This window comes from Vicia villosa, linkage group LG4 (assembly GCF_029867415.1).
Source record: "Vicia villosa cultivar HV-30 ecotype Madison, WI linkage group LG4, Vvil1.0, whole genome shotgun sequence".
NCBI lineage: Eukaryota > Viridiplantae > Streptophyta > Magnoliopsida > Fabales > Fabaceae > Vicia > Vicia villosa.
This window is the reverse complement of record NC_081183.1, coordinates 98,980,320-98,986,319: the sequence shown is the minus strand read 5'-3', so window position 1 is coordinate 98,986,319 and position 6,000 is coordinate 98,980,320.

The following is a 6,000-nucleotide window of genomic DNA, read 5'->3' as shown; positions in this document are numbered from 1 at the left end:
TTCCAATGATGTTAAATCCTTTAGGTCTTGGAACCAAATCCCAAACATCATTCCTTGTAAACTGATTTAACTCTTCTTGCATGGCAATTATCCAGTCAGCATCTTCCAGAGCTTGATCAACAGAAGTTGGCTCGATCAGAGATACTAGACCAAATTGACATTCTGCATTGTTCTTAAGGAATGCTCCAGTTCTGATGGGATCATCTTTCTTTCCAATGATAACATCTTCTGGATGAGCAGAGTTGAGTCTAGAAGATCTTTTGAGTGTTGGCTCTTCAGAAATTCTGAGATTCTCTAAAGAAGCTGCAACTAGATCTTCTGAAACCTTGCTTCAGGGTTCTTCTTGATCTGAGTTAGAGATATTTATATCTGCAAAATTCTCAACCTGCTTTAGCTTTTCAAGACTAAGCTTATCATCAAATCTGATATTGATTGATTCTTCAACTACGAGAGTTTCAGTATTGTATACTCTATAGCCTTTTGAGCGTTCAGAATATCCAAGTAGAAAACACTTCTGAGCTTTAGAATCAAACTTATGCAGATGATCTTTATTGTACAGAATATAACATACACATCCAAAAGGATGGAAATAAGAAATGTTGGGCTTTCTGTTCTTCCACAATTCATAAGGAGTCTTATTTAGAATAAGTCTTATGGAGATTCTATTCTGAATATAACATGTAGTGTTAATTTCTTCTGCCCATAAATGCTTAGCCATATTGGTTTCATTGATCAGTGTTCTGGCCATTTCTTGTAGAGTCCTATTCTTTCGTTCTTGAAAATTCTAGTAATACACGCTCGATGTCAAACTGGATGCTAATATAAATTTATTATCAATTGTGGTATGTACTAAATTCATTACGTACCTGAATCCAGCACGTCCAATATAAGACACAATCCAAGGGTCGGGAGCATCCATCGGTTTTGCACAGGTCCAAAATCTAGTAAAATCCTATAAAGAAAATATTGAACCATAAGTATTTGATTACCTTAACAAATAAATAATTGAATTGAGTAAACTTAAACTTACGTATTCGACAATGTTTGAAATAGTTCCTCGGTGTTCTTGACCCATAGTTATAAGAGACGTGTTTGCAGGAGTTACAAACTATTAGCTCTGATGAAAACTGTTTGGTGATGATGAAAATGAACAAGAATGTGCACCTATTCATAAACAAAGACAACCAAAAAAAACATATAAATAAATTTGACAAGACAAGTGCATGAAATGGTTGGATTTTGTACACAATGCAAGTCGTCAGGCCCACTGGCGACAACACTACAAATTCAATTGATGCCGCCACCCCCTGGCGACTACTCTCCATTTTCATTATTGTCGCCACCTAGGTTGGCGACTAGCTCCATGCGTAGGTGTCACATGCATGGGACAGTCTGTATACATGCAAAGGTGTAAGGCTATTGTGAAGGAGTGAAAAACACTTAGAAAGAGGGGGATAGAATAAGTGTAACTTCAAAAACTTAGAAGATAAAAACAATGAACACAATTATTTTTATCCTGGTTCGTAGTTAACCAAACTACTCCACTCCACCCCTGACAAGGTGATTTACCTCAACTGAGAATTTAATCCACTAATCCAACTGATTACAATGGTTTTCCACTTAGATAACCTCTAAGTCTTCTAGAGTCTACAGATCACAACTTGATCACTCTAGGAATCCTTTTACAATCAATGTAAAATATAGTTTACAAGAGTTTGAATGCTTCTAATAAATCTGTAATCACAACTGTGATATTTCTCTTAAGTTCTATACTTAACACTCACTAAGATATTACAAAATGTTGTGAGGTTGAAGATGAAGTTCGTAAGCTTTTGAATTTGACAGCGTTTCTGTATATTTATCTCAAGTGTTGTATTCAGCTTCTGATGAGAACTTCTATTTATAGGCGCTAAGAGGAAATGACCGTTGGGAGCATTTAATGCTTTGCGTGAATAGTACAACGCTGCATTTAATGTTTCACACTTTTGTCAACTACCTCGAGCCTTCCTTTTCCTGCTTTTACTGACTTTGCCTTTTGTAGCTTCTAACGTTCCTTTTGTCAGTCAGAGATTAGACGTTACACCCTTTCATCTTTTACTTTCTTCTGGACTCAGATTTGTAGATAACAACGTTTGAATATCAGAGCCATCAGCTTTGGTGCAGAGCAACTTCTGTCTTCTGACTTTGAAGAGCTTAAGCGTGATACCATCAGAACTTCAGAGCTTGTTCTTCTGACTTCCATTCTTCTAATGCTTTCTAGTTCATGTTCTGATTCTTCATGATCATCTTCTTATGTCTTGCCAGAGCATGTTCTAATGAAGCCATCCAGAACTTTCTGAGTCAGTTGCTTCTGAGCGCTGATTTGTGCATACTCTTTATATATTTACTGAAATGGAAAATGCAAAGGATTAGAGTACCACATTGTCTTATACAAAATTAATACATAATGCTATCATCAAAACAAAGAATATCGATCAGAACATTTCTTGTTCTAACAATCTCCCCCTTTTTGATGATGACAAAAATATATATAATTGATATGAATTCGTATCCAGAATATCAGATGAACAAAGAAAATTATACAGATATAGCATAAGCATATAATCAGAGTGTGTGAATATGTCTCCCACTGAGATTAACAATGTCCCCCTGAAATTAATACTAGAAGAATTTATAAATAAAAGACTTCCCTGAGTATTTTTCCATTTCAGTTGAGACTTTCACATTGAATAGAACTTCAAAACATTCAGAGCTTCTCTTCAGAGCTTCCAGTGGACAGCTTCAGAGCTTTGAATTTCTCTTTGTAATCAATTGTATCAGAGCATTCCTTGCTTCTGATCTTGAAGCTTCAGAGCACTAAGCTTGATTCATTTCTTTAGAATTGCTTTTCCCCATGTATTTGCTTCTCATGTTGAGCTTTGTCCAGAATATCTCATTCCTGCAAAACTATCAGAGACAGAAAAACTTGCAAATAATGTTAGGAATGTTGAGACTTAAGCCCAGCAACTGATATTATAAATCAATTCAATTATCACATTTCTCCCCCTTTTTGTCATAACATCAAAAAGCATAAAAGATTCAGCTGAAAAAGACACACAGAGTGAAGAAAGAAAAAGATAATATTTCATTGATTAGAATCAGAAGATAATAATACAGAAGCAGATGCAAGAAAAATAGATTCAGAAACAAAGAAAACAAACTAAGACACAAGACAGACTACAACTGGCTAAACTTAGATGCTAAGACGACCAGAAGGTTCTTAATCTCAGAAGTTTCCGCGACTTGCTTCTTAGTAGCTTCTTCTTGAGTCTTCATAAAGAATCTGAACTCAGCATGGGTGTCCTCATGCTTGTCCAGACGACTAGCCAAGTTAGCTTGATTCTGTTGGAGCTCCTTCATAGTGTTCATCAGAACAGAAACAGAAGAACCAGCAGATGCAGCATCAAAGCTGTTATCTAGAACAGGATGATTTGCATCAGCTTCAACCATTAGAACATCTTCATGATTTTCCTCAACAGAAATATCTTCAGTAGGATGCTCTAGTCCTTGAAGAATTTCAGCCAAATTCTGTGGACCAGAAGGAGTCTCAGGTTCTGGAGGGTACATAACTTCTGGGAAAACCATGTTAGGAGCCTTTTCAGAAGGGTTCTCCCTGAACCAGTTGAACAAAGCTTGAAAATCTCCAGTCAGAACTTTGTATGGATGTGGCTTCCACGCAACAATTACCAGAGGATTTTCTTCTTCAAGTTCATCAACAAACTGCTTCTCTTCAAGAGGCTTCCAGTTGGTGATGGGGTGAAAGTATCTTCCATCATCATACTCCATAAGGACCAGGAGCAGCAGTTAAACAGTCTTTCTGAAGCTCCATAAAGTCAGCCTGAATATCTTTACCAAAAGCTCTCCAGCGCTTGCCAGCAGCAACATGATCCAGTTTGGTATCATGTGCAACCTTCAGAGCATCTAAACCTGTTATTACCTTATACTTTAATAATTCAAAACGAATATCAACAGAGGGTTCAGGAGGGTTGATTATGAGACGGGTGATAAGAGAGTCTGGGGTAAGAACAAAATAGGGTTCAGGTTCTCTAGAGAACAGAATAGAGGTGGTAGAAGAGGATAGAGAGGATGAAGAATCTGTTGTGGAGGTGGTTGAAGGGTCATTTAATGGTGAGACTGAAGAAGGAATGGAGGTGGTTGAGAAGATATTTTCAGAAGGAATTAGTGGAAAGACAACATTTAGAGGTTGGGGGTCAAGAGTATGTTCAGAATGAAGTGGAAGGCTTCTTTTAGATGTGGTGGAAGAGGATGGAAGGTCAGAAGATGGTGGTCTTTTCTGAGGGTGAAGGTTAGAGGTAGAATGTAAACTAGAGGTTTCTACATTATCAATATCTTCTATGAGCTTCTGAAGATGTTCAAAAGTTCTAGGTACTTTGAGGGACTCTGTTGATACTTGTTCAGAATTAGTAACAGGTACAGAGTAAGAGATAATAATACCTGAAGGTTTGTGCTGCTTTTTGGCTTTCTTTGCAGCAGGACCTTCTTCAGAATCCTTCCTCTTCAGCTTCTTCTGTTTTTTCTTCTTATCCTTTTTCTGTAAATCCTCCAAGGATGGAAGAGTTCTTCCACGATCCCACTCAGGATCAACATCTGAGTTTTCTTTAACACAGAATTCCAGATATAGTTTAACAGATTCTGATAATTATGCTTTGAATGACAAAGGGAAATCAGCAACAGGACTTCTTCTGGTCAGAATATCAGAAGGAGCTTTAGGAGCTGTAGTCACTTTCTCAATCAGATGCATTCTTCTCAGAGTCTGAGCATTCAAAATGCTTCCACAAACAGCAGTCAAATATTGAGTAGAGCCATCTGCTCTCAGAGTCTCCATCATACCACTCTTAGTCAGAATGTCTGATATCAATCTTCCCAAAGGAACGGCTCTCTTCTTGATCTTGGGATTCTTCAGACGTTCTCCTCCCTTGATTCTTCAACATTAGTCTTCAGATGTTGAAACAGAATGTGAGGTAGATTGACTCTCATACCTTTTCCAATGTAGAACAAAGTGAATTTCTGATCTTGACTGATATAGGTTGCAGAGTTTGTTGATTTTCTATGATAGAAAGATCCCAGAATGATCTTTGCCCAAACTCTATAGGAAGGCTTCAAATCTGTAGTGTGAGGAGAGCCTTTTCCAGAAGTAAACAACTCTTGGTCAACTTTATCCCAATCACTTTTAATAGAGAGAGCACCAGTGATTCAACCCATACCATCAAGACTATATAGTTTCCTTATCAGATTCTAAGAGACAACCACTTCATGACCTAGCACGAAGGAGATGATAGCATTTGGAGTAACAGTGGCATGAGTCCAGAATTCCTTAACCAAGATAGGATAAACTGGTCCAATTAAACGTTCAAAGAAGTTTGCCCATCCTTCTACCAACATACCAGTTTTGATTTTGAACTCATGGGCTAGAAGATTTTCAAAATCCACCATAGTTTCACAGAGAACTTCCAGTTCGTCGTAAGGAATCAAGCATGTCTTCAAAGGAGTAGTTACAGATTTCTTTTGTTGTTCATGTTTTGAAGACGAAACCTTGCGTTGAACATTTGATGAAGAAGCCATTGAATCACAACTGAGATTACTCGATTTCGTAACTTTAGGGTTTTTGAAAAGAGAGAAAAAGAGGCAAAAATGCATAAACAATGAACAGTTACAAAATGCAGAGAATCAAAACGCATTTAATGCTGAATGACGTTAGGAGAGATAACGTGAGATTTGAAATGATTTGCACAGTTACCTAGGGCGGCGTCTCATCAACTGCACGCATGCTTGTCCCTTCAGAATGAACACGTGTTCACCATCTGGAATAGCTGGTGACAGCTATTTTACTTTAACAGAAATTCTGAATCAACTTAGACATATGAAATGTTAGCAATAACAGAATCAGAATATCTAAATGATCAACATATCCAGAATATCTGATAAAAAATTAATAAGCAT